Source organism: Rattus norvegicus, chromosome 17 (assembly GCF_021556685.1).
Source record: "Rattus norvegicus strain SHRSP/BbbUtx chromosome 17, alternate assembly SHRSP_T2T, whole genome shotgun sequence".
Taxonomy (NCBI): domain Eukaryota; kingdom Metazoa; phylum Chordata; class Mammalia; order Rodentia; family Muridae; genus Rattus; species Rattus norvegicus.
Genome location: NC_141550.1, coordinates 53,552,682 through 53,566,889, shown reverse-complemented (window position 1 = coordinate 53,566,889; position 14,208 = coordinate 53,552,682). Strand labels below are relative to the sequence as shown.

The window sequence follows — 14,208 nt, the reverse complement described above, 5'->3', positions numbered from 1 at the left end:
CCTGAAACTTGAAGAGGATGCTATAAATGTTGGACACTCAACCTTCACTTAGCCTCAGTATTGTGAGCAGCCATGAGTCTCTGTATTTACCATTTGCTGCAAAAAGAGGTTTCTCTGAGAAGTGATGGGTATTGTGGTTTGAATGAAAATGTTCTGACCCCTACAGGCTCATGTATTTGAATACTTGGTCCCTAACTGATGGCAGGGGGAGGCTTAGGAGGTGTGGCCTTGCTGGAGGAAGTACACCACTGGGACAGGCTTTGAGAGACTACTTGTTTGCTCTTTCCGTTTTGTGCTTACAGAGAAGGATGTGAGGGCTCAGCCTCCTCCTGCTGCAGCTGCCATGCCTGTTGCTTGTCGCCAGCCTTCCCTACCATGAAAGACTCTTAACTTTCTGGAATGTAAAACCAAGCAATTTCTTCTCAAAGTTGCCTTGGATATGGTGTTCAAGTACAGCAAGAAAAAGGAAAAAAAAGCAACACTGTGGGTATAAACACAGATATTTAGAAAGTAGAATCATGTCTCCTGCCTTGGTGAAGTTTCCTACTATTGGCCTTTGAGTGAGTTTAAAGTACCAGCTATGGAATCTCATTCTCTGGTTGGCCTCAAATCCAGCCAGAGAGCAGTTGATTACCACTGTCACAAGCATGCAACTATTACCCAAGTTTGCACATCTTGCCCAGCAGGTTCTATGTTGGGTGCACAGCTGAGTAAGACCACGGCAAGGAAGAAACTTCTAGTACAACTCCAGCTTGATTCTCTAAATCTTGCAACCAAGATAAATGGGGTCTTTAGCAAGGTTTTATCATTTAGTTCTGGTCTGGTCCAGTCCTAGTCTGGTTTCTGATGCTGTGACAAACACAGACCAAAAACAACTTGAGGGAGAAAAATTGTTTTGTTTTTTGTTTTTGTTTTTGGGTTTTTTGTTTGTTTTATTTTTGTTTTTGTTTTGTTTTGTTTTGTTTGTGTGTGTGCATGTGTGTTTATATTACAGTCCATCATCAAGGGAACCAAGGCAGGAACTCAAGGCAAGACTCTAGAGGAAGAAACTGAAGTAGAGACCACAAAGGAACATCGCTCATGTTCACTGATGCCCTTGCCTCACTAAGCTAGCTTTTGCAGGCCCACCTGCTTAGGAATGGCGCCATCCACAGTAGGCTGGGTTCTTCAGCATCACTTAGTAATTAATAGAATGCCACAAAGACATGTTTGCAGGCCAATCTGATGGAGGAAATTTTCAATTGGGGTTTCCTCTTCCCTGAAGTTTGTGAGTTTGTGTCAAGTTGACAGCAAGCAAGAACAATGGCAAGAATTCTTGTTGTTATATGGTCCTTTAGGGCTCTGTGACTGGCAATTCATAAAGTTTCCCCACAGCTGGCACTATTTAATTAAAGCTGGCACTATAGATTAAAGGAGAAACTTTTTTCCATCCTTGCAGGTATTTCCTTTACAATGACTTTTTTATTTATACTTTGGTTATAAGACTGTAGGTTAATGGACTGCTTTTTTATTCCTCATTCATTTGGTCGAAGCTTTCTCCTACAGCCTCAGTTTCAAATTCCTTCTCCATTTAAACATTCATTCTTTTGGAGTGACTTTTTCTGCCTTTAAGTTACTTATACCCTACTATATACTTTTACCTCAAATGCTCTCAATAGCCTCTTTCTAGTTCTCAGGACAGTACAAGAACTCTAGGTTGAACATAGAATTCAAGACTTTGAAGCAAGGATCCATATGAGCAGAGTCTATGCTATTTGTTTTTCTATGCCTGAGTTACCTCACGTGGTATAATTTTACCTATTTTATGATGTCTAATCATAACATCACTTTTCTTTACAGCTGTCTTTTCTGCAGTGTATGATTTGGCATCTTTGTCAAATATCAGATGACTGTAATCATGTATACTCATGGTTTTGTCTTCTATTTTGTCCCATTGGTTTACATGCTTGTGGATGTGCTAGTACATTAATGTTTTTATTACTATGGCTCTGTAATATGTTTTGAAGTCTGGAATGATAATTGCTCTCTACAGGATTCTCTACAGGAAATTATAGTAAAAATATGTACCTCCGATATTTCTCAGTCCAACCAGGCACTGCAGGCCTGCAGGATTCTCTAGAAGCTACTGGTCTTCAGTCTTCACTGCAATCCTGAAGCGAAAGAATGCTTCAGCCACAGAATATATAAATTTGCCACTAAGTGACCACAAGTGGGCAAAAAAGCAGTTTCCTTCTTCTGTGTCTTTCTTATATGGGCTGCCACTACAAGGTGTAGCCCTTATTTGGGATGGGTCCTTCCTGCTTTGGTTACTGAGAGTTTTTGTAGTTCTATTTGAACTTTAGGAATATTGCAGGAGTTTAATTGAGATCACACTGAATCTATAAAGTTCTATACCAGTGCACCACAGCCAATAGTTCAGAAAAATTAGGGTGAGTTAAGAAACAAACACACACGAATTTTGATTAGAACCACTGAACTGAGTGGTGGTTTGAAAGAGAAATTTCCTTCACAGGTTCAGGCACTTGAACACTTGGCCTCCACTTGGTGCCATTTGGAGAGGTTACTGGGAGGTCTAGCCTAGCTGGAGGAAGTATATCACTGGGCCTGGGCTTCTCTCATTCAAAGTATCAGCACCTTCACCATGAGGGAGTCAAATGGGGTAATGCTCTTCAGCCATAGTTGCTTCTTCCTTGCCAGGACCAATCAAATGATGCTAATTAATAATAGCTCCCATCGAGGATCTGAATGGCGAGCCAATGTGATCACTCATACAAACACTCCAAGGACATGAATTATGACTTTTGGGGAAAAATAACTGTGATCTAGCAGCTTCCCGCTCCCACTGTTGTGCTTGCTGCTCCCTGCCATATTTCTACCATATCATGATGGACTCTTATCCCTCTGGAACCATAAGTCAAAACCGATTGGTCATCAGGAATTGATATGCTCACTGTACGTCAGCAGACACCTTCTTCCTTTCTAGCATTAACTTAAAATGGTTGTGCATTTGCCATGTGCCAGTGTCTTGGTTCCAGGCCTAGTGAATGCCATAAAGATTACAAGAAAAGTCTTCAGTAATAGCTAGGTGTGGTGCCTCATACATTTAGTTCTATCACTCAGGAGGCAAAGGGAGGTGGATTGCTGTGAGTTCGGGATCAGCTTGGTCTATCTATATAGTGAGTTCCCAGCCAGCCAGAACTACACATCATGTTCTAAGCTTGCTGGTTTCTGCTCTGTGCCTCTAAGAACTAACAGTCTTTTATTTATTTATTTTTTACTGTTTTTTTTAACTTTTTTTTACTGGATATTTTATTTATTTACATTTCAAATGTTATCCCCTTTGCAGTTACCCCTTTACCCCATCCTTCCTCACCCTACTTCTATGAGGGTGCTCTCCCATACACCCACTCCATGACCTGGAATTCCTCTACACTGGGGCATCAAGCCTTTCTAGGACCAAAGGCCTTTCCTCCCATTGGTGTCTGACAAGACCATCCTCTACTACAAATGCGGCTGGAGCCAGAGGACCCTCCATATGTATTCTTTGGTTGGTGGTTTAGTCCCTCGGAGCTCTGGGCGTTCTGGTTGACTGATATCGTTGTTCTTCCAGAGCCTGACAAATACAGAGGCAGATGCTCACAGCCAACCACTGGACTGAGTGTGGGGTCCCCAATATAGAAGTTAAAGAACTGAAGGAGCTGAAGGGATTTGCAACCCATAGGAAAAACAACAATGATACTCTTCTCTTAAGAGCTCTGCCTTCCTCCATTGCTTTGACTTTGCTCTCCTATCACCTTACTCAGAGTTTGAAACCCAGTCTTAGTTCTTTATTACTTTTATTTTTTACAGTCTAGTCATTAACCCCCTCCTGGTCTGCCCTCTGACTATTCCACATCCCATTCCTCCTCCCCCCTTACCCTCTATTCCCCCACCCCTCCCTCCACTTCCACCAGGCCTCCCCAACCCCTGGGGCCTCAGGTCTCTTGAGGGTTGTGCATCTTCTCTCACTGAGGCCAGATAGGCAGTCCTCTGCTGTACATGTGTTGGGATCCTCAGACCAGCTGGTGTATGCTACCTGGTTGGTGGCTCAGTGTCTGAGAGATCTCATGTGTCTGTGTGCGGATTATTGTCTTTCTTCAGGTGGGGGCTGGCACAGGATGGGGTAGGGCCCGTGATTGGGCAGTGAGAAAGTGGGGCAGGGATAGAGTTTTGGTAAGAAGAGAGAGAGGAGAAAGAGGAAAAGAACCAAGATGGAGGCAGAAAAGAATGACCCAGAGCCATGTGGCCTTAAATGGCCACAGGTAGTTATGAATATTTCTTAAGGGATGGATTTTTATAGGTCAATTTGTCTTCTGTAGGTGGGTGGTTTAATCTCATTAACAATTGGCTCTGAGTTTATTATGTGGACGTTTTGTGGAGTGTAAATTTTCTGAGATAAATTAGTAAGATAAATCTAATTGCTAAATTACAAACTTATTGAGTCCTGATTTTAACAGGTTGCTGGGAGTTGTGACTGTAACATTTAGGGGGCGGATGCTGGGAGTGTGAGCAGAGTTCTGAGGCACAGAACCAGAGCAGCGGCCACCAATGGGATCAGAGAATAGCCAGGGGTAGCATGGTGTGGTACCCTAGAACCAGCTACCGCAGAGATGAATATACCCTGCAAGTGCCGTATGGCTCAACAATGTCAGCTATCCAGGGTTTTTGTATATTTATAATATTTACCACAACATCTGGGTTAGTTGAGACTGCTGGTCTTCCTATGGGGTCGCCCTCCTCCTTAGCTTCTTCCACCTTTTCCCTAGTTCAACCACAGGGGTCCTCAGCTTCTGTCCATTGGTTGGGTGTAAGTATCAGCCTCTGTCTCAGTCAGCTGCTTGTTGGGCCTCTTGCATGCAGGTCAGCCATGCTAGGCTCCTGTCTATAAGCACACCATAGCATCAGTAATAGTGTCAGGTCTTGGAGCCTCCCCTTGAGATGGATCACAAGTTGGGCTGGTCACTGGACCGATTTTCCCTCAGTCTCTTCTCCATTTTTGTCCCTGCAGTTATTTTAAACAGGAACAATTCTGGGTTAGAGCTTTTTACTGTGGGATGGCAACTCCATCCCTCCACCTGAGGCCCCGTTTTTCTACTGGAACTCTACAAGCTCCCTCTCTTCACTGATGAACATTTCATCTAAAGTCCCTCCTTTTGAGTCCTGAGAGTCTCTCACCTCCCAGGTCCCTGGTACATTTTAGAGGATCCCCCACCTCTCATTCCCTGAGGCTGCACATTTCCATTCATTCTGCTGGCCCTTGGGGCTTCTCTCTTGTTTCCCCTCCCCAATACCTGATCATGTTCCCTTTTCTCCCTTCCTCTTCCCCTGTTTCTCCCTCCCTCTACTCTCCTGATTGCTTTCTTCTCCCAACTGAGACTGAAGCATCCTCACTTGGGCCTTTGGTGTGGGAGTTCTGTGGATTTTATCCTAGGTACTCTGTACTCTTTTGGCTATTATCCACTTATTAGTAAGTACATAAAACCCGGTCTTATTTTTTTAAAGTCTAAGCGTCTCTCTGTATTACTATAAAGTATATATTTTCAAAAGTTTAGTGCTCATTCTGACTACTGGGTTCTGAGGGTATAGGAGGCCTTTATTGAATGAGTCCATTCATGTGATTTTTGCTTCCATGGAACACACAATCTGAAGGAGTTTTGTATCCTTGGACTGTGTAGCTTCTGTTCCCACACATTGAGAGGCACTCTCAACTTGGGTTATTGGACTAGAGGTGCAGGTAGCTGGGCTCATTAGTTGTCAAGAGGACAGAACAGAGGGGCACCTTGACAAGTTAGATCAAGTGTGGATTTAGAAGGCAGCTTTTCTGCCCTAGTGGGAGGTAAACCTGCTCCCTGGAAAGCACTGGGAAGAATGGCTCTTAGGTTTTACATTCTGACGGATCACTGCAACTCAACAGAAATAAATTAATTCAACCCAAAATGTTTTCCATACCTCTAAAATGAACACACTGCCTTCAAAGCATGTGTTAACTTACAACAGTGAAGCAGCTTTAGGGTTACACGTCATTGGGCACATTTTATTATTCATAGTCCCAGCCATTTGTAACTTCCAACTTTTTCTAAATTCTTTTTCTCTTAAGCTTTCAGTCTTCTCATGAAATGCTAAGGGGAGGTGCAGAAGGTATAAGGGAGGTGACAGGCTCACCTGGTGAGCCTTGCCTTTTCTAACATTCATGTAAATACAGCCTCAAGAGTGATAGATGCTTTACTTGTCTCTATAAGGTTCTCCTGATAATTAAGACGGTGTGTACGGTCACTCACAGGTGGACTACAAGTTGGTATGATGACCCATTTGTATAGAAGAGGCAACTGAGGCTCGAGGCTTGAGACATGTAGGTGACCTCTCCAAAGTCATTCACAATATACCAGACTGAATTCATGCTCCAACTAGACTCACGTGTCACACACACACACACACACACACACACACACACACACACGCGCGCGCGCGCGCACCGACCTACCCCTCCCCTGAGCCTTGGTATTCTTACCCAGTGCAGAAATTTGGTTTCTTAATATCTCAGCTCACTGACTTCTGCAGTACAAGGGCCTGACTTCCTTGATGCCCATTGTAGTATTTGTAGTAGCCCCCACTCCCACTGTCCCCTTCTCTCCTGCTCTCTTTAAACCTTACTGTTAAATTTATTTTTCTTTAATACACTACTTTCACACTCATGTCACCTACTCTGGAGAAACGACCTCATGTCTATCTCTACCCCATTGGGGAACGAATGTCTGAGGCACGAGACAGTGTGCATCTGAAATACAGAAGTGTATCTTACACAGAGAGAACGTGTAGCCTTCAAACACGCTATCCCTAGTTGCTTTGCTCCTTTAGAAATCCTCCTGGGAATCAATTTGAGTGTGGAACAAGTCTGTCTTCTAGAAAGGTCTCCAAACTCCAACACAGAATAGGAAATTCTAAGAACAATGGAGGAAGAAAATGGACCTTAGACCCTAGCAGGGACTGGACTCTGCTCACCTCCTCTGTGAAGTTGGTCTCAAGTAAGTAATGTTTTGTTTCCCTCAGAGGTCCCTCCTTTTCTGTTTCACACGGGACTCTCTCTCACCTCTGGAGGAAGCATTTTCCCCTTTGATTTTCCCTTTCTCCCTTTCTCCCTTTCTCATATTCCTGAAGAAGGGAAGAAAAGAAAGAGTGTGGGCAGTAGCAGTCTCTCAGGCCCCCACTGTCAGAACAGTTTCTTCTCCTAAGGAGGACCTTCGAAGGAGATGCCTCATGTCCTTAGTCAGAGGGTGGGAGGGTTGGGGTGGGTTCCTTCCCCCAGAGCAGGGTCAAGAAAAGTAGACCAGAAGTAGAGGGGTCTTGGTAGGTAAGGTCATCAATACTGAGTAGCAGCTCCTTCATGATCAGTGTGGTGGTTTGTATATATTTGGGCCAAGGAGTGGCACTATTAGGAAGTGTGGAGTGGATGTTGGAGTAGGTGTGTCACTGTGGGTGTGAGCTTTAATATCCTAGTTCAACCTGCCTGGAAGTGAGTTTTCCACTACTAGTCATCAGGTTAAGATGTAGAATTCTCAGCTGTCTCCATCATGCCTGCTCCCACTTTGATGATGATGGTCTGAACCTCTGAACCTGTAAGCCAGCCCAACTAAATGTTGTCTTTTATAGGACTTGCCTTGGTCATGGTACCCGTTCATGGCAGGAAAACCCTAATTAAGATAATCACTCACTCTTGGCTGCCCTAGATCCTATGTAATTCAACAGCTGTGGGATCTGTTTTAACTCAAATGAACTGAAGTTTAATATAATTAAAAATCATTTTATCGGTCTCATTAAACACATTTCAAGTAAATACTAAGCGCATCTGCCTAGGAACAGAGCAGATGTGAAGCCTGTCCATCACTACAAAAAGTTTTTCTTCCTTTTCTCCCTCTTCTTGCCTTTTTCTTCCCCCCTCTCCTCCTCCTCTCCTTTTCTCCTTCCTTCTCTCTACCCCCACACGGTTTTATTTTCTGGCACAGAGTGTCACTATAGAACTGGTCCTTAAGTTTGAAATCCTTCTGCCTTGGACTCCCAAATACTAGGGTCACAAGCGTGGGTCCCCTGCCTAGGATATTGCAAAAGGTTTTGGATAGTGCTGCTTTTAATCTCATCATAACCAATGCGTTCTATTGTAAGTATTATCATTCTCTGGTGGATACCCTGGTACCTTCTAACTTTCTCTCACATAACTACTATCATGTAGCCATTTCCTGCAAATGGAAATCTCTCTCCTGGAAGGAAGAAAGACACTTAAGGTCAGGAAGCTTATGAGGCCCAGTAATCTCATCTATATGGTGCTCACAAAGGTAAAAGGATCATGAGGTCCCTTCCTGAGGTAATATATGTGGTTACTATTTCTAGAGGAGATGAGTCTGGTGTAGCTAATTGCAAGTCATGCAGGGAGCTCCATGGCTACCTCATTTGTGAGTCATCATCTAAGGTGGGGTAGGATTTTCAGCTGCTTTTGTGTCACTCCTGCTCCTGTAAGTTAGCCCTGGTCTGTGTTCCCATAAATAACCCCAATAAACTCATTGGTCTGCTACACTTAGACCTAGGTTGAATCCTTTCTTTTGTGCATCTTTGATGCTCTTTCTGGTATGAATAGATATTTGTACTTCCCTGGGAAAAATGCTATAGACAAATGCACAGGAACTAAGCTAACTGAAGAGAAGCCATTGTACGGCCTCTGCAAGGAGGGGTAAGAAACACAGGGGAGGCTGATGAGTCTGAAGGTGCAGTCCTTACTGCAGCAATCTCCATAGGACGACCATGCTCTGTGTAGTCCAGGATGCTCCCTTGCTACAGATGATAAGTAATGCCGCTAGGCTGATCCGTCTGAGACTGGCACACCATTAAAGGGAAGTGTCATTGTGGCCACCATTCTCTATGTAGTATAAGGTGGCACACCTCTTTGATAAATAAAGCGTGTCTCATGAGTTTTCAGACACATCAAAGGTTGACTCAAAAGTATGTTACAATCCCCAAAAGACCCAAGTATGGACTGACCTTTGGCTATGGTGGCAGTTTCATGACCTTTGAGGAGGGAAGGACTTGTCATTCAATGTCAGTCATCTGTCCAGAGAGAGCTTACCCAGAGGAGGAAGGAATTATGATGACAAGGACGTGCTGCCTTGGGCATTAGACCTCAACTGGGCAAGAAAAGACAAAGGAAGATGAGATAGATGTGAAAGCACAAATTAGATCTGTGCTAATTTGCTCTTATTGGGTTCCAAGATCCTTAGAAGCCATAGGAAGAATCAGACATTGAGGACAGAGCGAGTGAGGTAGGAGTGAAGGAAGATGCCACTCTGGTCTGACCTTTAAATTCTTAAGCCTTCTTAAGCTGAGGACCGAACCCAGCGCCTTGTGCTTGCTAGACAAGAGCTCTACCACTGAGCTAAAACCCCAACCCCCTGACCCTCAATTCAAATGAAAGGAAGCATCCATAAGTCAGCTTTCACAAGAGCATCTTAATAATGGTCTAGTACAAGAAGCTATGATGAACAGGAGCTACTTTTCATATAAACTTCTTGCATTAAAAAAAGACTTTTTAATAAGTAGCTCTTATAGCCCAGCTTTTGAGGGCACAAGGAATGGGAGTGAGTGGAATTGATGTGACTCCCCTGGAAGCTGAGGGCCCTGTAGACAAAAGCTGTCAAGGAAAATAAAGGAAACAGGTCTCCGATGAACTGGCTCATACAGGCCACATGGTGATCCACTGGGTATTCTCATGAATATCAGAGATTAGCAGGAAATAGGGGATGCACGTGCCTAACTGGGATATGACATATTAAAGGAAGCATTCTTTGCTAAAAGAATCATCATTTTAGCAAAGTCATGTTCTTTGATGCTCAGTTCACTGGGTCTGGTAGTATCGTGCAGGAGAGTGAACTGAGATCTCAGAGACCTCAGGACTGGTATGAGACTTTAGTGGTTTTGCTGAGCTACATCTTGGTTTGTGATTTTTATGAAGTAGAAAGGCTCTAGGCGATTATGAAAATTGGGTTTGCAAAGCCCTAAAGCAGACAAAAGTGTCTCTCCAGATTACTCAAAAGCAAATATAGTAGATTTTTGTTAGGCCTTAGCTCCCAGTAGAAAAAACTTATCAAAAGGTAAATGTGCTAGTAAGTCTCTGGGTTGCTTTAAAATATAAATAGCAATCCATCAAAGGGGTGAAGGTGTCAGTGCTGGTTAAAATGTCAAGGCTTGTCCTAGAGAAAGATAATTAACCTCCCAAGTATGCTGTTATAAATCTCTTCCCTGATAGGGTGGAGACTATTCAGCAAGCAGGGTTCGTTTAGCAGTCAGGTGTACCTAATGAAGAGGTACTGTGTTAGTCAGAGCCTATAGGACCAGTGAACCAGCCTGAGCGGCAGGTTATGTAAGCAGGAGTGGAGCTCAGCCCCCTTTTGCCTCCAGCCAGGTCTAGAAGATCAGGCCAGTCCTACAAAGCCTGTGAGGGGTAGATGTTAGGATAAGGCAATGAAAGGTACTTTGGGAGATTGGGGCCAAGGCTGGGTCTCAAACTCACAGATATTGGCCTGCTTTTGCCTCCCCAGTGCTGGAACTAAGAGCATACAGCACCATGCCCAAGTAAACTGTTTATTTAACACATAACACTGCAAACAAAGAGTCTGATTGCAACCACTGAACTGGCAGCTAAGGTTTAGGAGACTTGGGAAGCATTTTGCAGAGAGAAAATGAGGAAGTTCACTCTTGTGCACCCAGGATACTGCTGAGACCTACAAAGGTAGAGTGCTGTTGATGGGGGGGGGGGTGTTCATGGCAGAAGGAAAACAGACGCTGGGTCTAGGCGTGTATTATGATACACTTCCTAGCACACCCAAAGACGGGATTGCATCCTCAAACCAAAGCAGAAAACCATGCAGACTGGCTTCAGCCTTTGGAATCCACATGGGAACTGCAATGAATCAAGTTTGTGATGTCTACAGCTTGATTTGCTGGGTTTCTCCAAAACACATGACCCTTGTTTCTACTTTTAAAAATTGTTATTCAGCATGTTAAAGCCTGAAAATAAGGAGTACCGTCGTGAGTACCACCAAGGTCAATGCAAGGGCTCTCTGGCCAATGTGCGAAGTGTGTGTTACCTACCGGGGCCACTTCCTGGCACAAAAAGCAGGACCTGGCACCACCCTCAAACAAGTCACTGGCACAAGCTTTGGTGGAGGTAGAAGTCTCAAAGGACACAGTCTGTGCACCCGGGGAGGAAGTCATTTACTTAGACTATCTTCCAGGAAAAGATGGGGAAAGGGAACTTGGGGACTGCAGGCACCAGCTCTTTAGACACCAAGTACATTGCTATTTTTAACTCACAGTTTACTGGTTCTTCCTCTTTAATTCTGCTTTGCTTACACGTTGCTGATAAGTAGCCTCATAACATCTACTTTGGGGATCCCAAGATTATGTGAAAATTGATAGTCTCAAAGCAGGGTTACGTAGGATTCAAACAGCAAAACGTGGATTGTTTAGAGGGAGAAATGGAAACCAGAATGGTCATGCCTACAATGAGTCACCAGAGGGCGCCATAACTCCGTCTCCAAAAGTTTTCCACCGCAAATCCCCTTGGACTTCAATTAAACAGAAGATATCCTACAGTGACAGGTTCCACCCCAATAATCCTAAAGGTGTAAGAAAGTAGGCAACCAGACCCTGAAAACCTGCTGGGGCATGAGTTTCAGTAATGTCATCATGATATAAAAATTGACATGGTTCTAAGGAATCTGAATATAGCCTAGTTTGGTTTTATTAAAGATTAACTTTTTTTTTTTTTTTTTTTTTTGGTTCTTTTTTTCGGAGCTGGGGACCGAACCCAGGGCCTTGCGCTTCCTAGGTAAGCACTCTACCACTGAGCTAAATCCCCAGCCCCAAGATTAACTTTTTTTAATGTGCATGTGTATGTGCATGTGCATGTGCATGTGCATGTGCATGTGCATGTGTATGTGAGCCTGCTTAGTTTCTGGGCACTGTAGGATTCCACGGAGGCTGAAAAAGGGCCTGGGATAGTTTGGGATTACAGTCACAGACAGTGCGAGGCCTTTTGTAGGTGCTTGGAACTGAACACTGTCCTCTGCAAGAATAGAAAGCAGCCACGCTACTGAGCCGTCTCTCCAGTCCCGTTTGAGCCACCTCTCCAGTCCCCTCTTACCTTTTGACCTTGCATTTTCTGTTTTTCCTTTTCCTTCCTGGGCAAACAGGGAATTCCGAAGAGCAGAGATCGCCAGGTTGACCTGACACACTCTCTCCTCTCCCTGCTGTGGTTACTCAGGGCACGGAAGTGAGGAGCTGGTCTCCTACGAAGACACTCCTGACCTCGAACATGGACTGTCTAGGAGAGCCTGCTTCCCTGCGTTCACTGCACACAAGCAACACTGCTGAGAGCCACGACAGAGACCTTTTGGGCCAAACTGAAATTGTGCTCCAAGCCACGAAGAGACAACAGTATCACTCAATGCGAAGGTGCTCTTGGTCCAAGTTGTTGACGAAGTGGAGTCTAAATAAGGGTGTGAAATAATCTGAGATCTACGAAGCCATGTTTAAAATCCAAACCAGCCAGTCTGCGGCAGAGGGCGGGAGTGGACCATACTCTTCAGCCAATTTCAGAGCAGTGCTGCCACCCCGTGGACAACTAGAAAATTAAACTTAAGCTTCTCCAAATGTTTTTGGTTTTGTTTTTTTAAATAAAAGCAGAAATGACACTTGCTATATTTCTATCATAAGATTTTTCCTGACGCGTTGTTGGCACTGCCATAGAATACAGAGGGTCCAAAATGAAGAGACATGAAGACCAGCTATTGAGAAATGTGCAGCACGCCTTCTAGGCTTTAAAAATGCGAAAGATCTGTAGATCCAGAATAGTTTCCAATATGCACTCACTACAGTAAATGAGCCACGAGTCATATTCAGAATTAAAGGAATAGCAAATGTTTGCTGAGTGCTCACTGTTTGTTTGTTTGTTTGTTTGTTTTTCTTCTTTTCAGAGCTGGGGACCGAACCCAGGGCCTTGCGCTTGCTAGGCAAGCGCTCTACCACTGAGCCAAATCCCCAACCCCCTCACTGTTTGTTAAATCTGTATTTTATGTGCGTAATTTTATGGACAGGGTTCATCTATGCTTTTATATCTGAATTTACTGAATCCTTACTACCGTTCCCTCAAGCTGTTGCTACTTTTAATCTTCATTTTCTATGTAAAGCTCTGAGGCACTGTTGAAGGTCAGTCATACAGCAAACACGGTAAACTGGAAGTCAACCTGTGAAATCTGGGCTGAAACCTGTGCTCCTGACTATGAGACTACTTTATTCTTAAAAGTGGCCTGAAGCAGTCACTGTCGTCGTAGTCGTCGTCGTCGTCGTCACTTGAAAGCAGGCCTACCCAGGATGAATCACTGTCGTCGTCATTGTCATCGTTGTCACTTGAAAGCAGGCCCACCCAGGATGAAACAGAAGCTCAGCATGGAAATCATCGTGAATCCAGGTGTTGTTGCCAAGGGAAGAAGCTCGGCAACTATGGAGACAAACTACACGCCTGCCATCTTTTGGAGTACTGAAATAAACGAACTCCAGTAGATACTGTTATAGGGATTGAGGCTGCTTCAGTTGTTGATGAGATTGCCCGGGAGTTAAGAGTATACGATGAAACATACTTAGGTAATTCAAACCCTTAAAAATCAGCTGCCTCTCCCAAACTCTAAACTGTCAGGGATCCTTTGTTCCTGTGCTTTGAACTGTGATAAAAGACCCTCCTTTGGGAAAAGTCCAGGGCAGAGGACCTGGGTGCTTCTGAAGAGGTAACTTTCAGGGGCAGCCATGCATCTCTTTCCTCCAAAATGAAGCAAAAAGTAAATGAGAAAGAGGAAATTCCTTGCAGGACATTTACTCCCTTTTCTCTTCAGCATTAAAAAACATATATTTCTCTCTGTGTATATGTGTGTATGTGTGTTTCTGTTTTTGTGTAGGCCACATGAGTGCAGTTCTCAAGGAGGTCAAAGAGCTCTTTGAGTCTCCTGAAACTGGACTTTCTGGCAGGAAGTTGTGAACCACAGAAACTGAACTTAGGTTCTCTGGCAGAGCCCCAAGTGCTTCTCTGACTTCCTCTCTTCCATTTTTAGACAGTCTGAAGTAAAAATCCTA

At 44.1% G+C, this 14,208-nt stretch overlaps 2 long non-coding RNA genes across 2 annotated transcripts in view; one reads left to right on the top strand and one right to left on the bottom strand.

Annotated features, from left to right (window-relative positions):
- The window catches only part of LOC148000192 (uncharacterized), a 29,881-nt gene extending 17,226 nt beyond the window's left edge, over positions 1-12,655 (bottom strand). The window contains exon 1 of the long non-coding RNA XR_015641696.1: positions 12,227-12,655. This is a non-coding gene — a long non-coding RNA (uncharacterized LOC148000192). The remainder of the gene's footprint in view (positions 1-12,226) is intronic.
- Positions 10,682-13,999, top strand: LOC148000191 (uncharacterized). The gene is made up of 3 exons (XR_015641697.1): positions 10,682-10,810; positions 11,878-11,911; positions 12,276-13,999. It is a non-coding gene; the product is annotated as an uncharacterized LOC148000191 (long non-coding RNA).
- Positions 14,000-14,208: the final 209 nt, after the last annotated feature.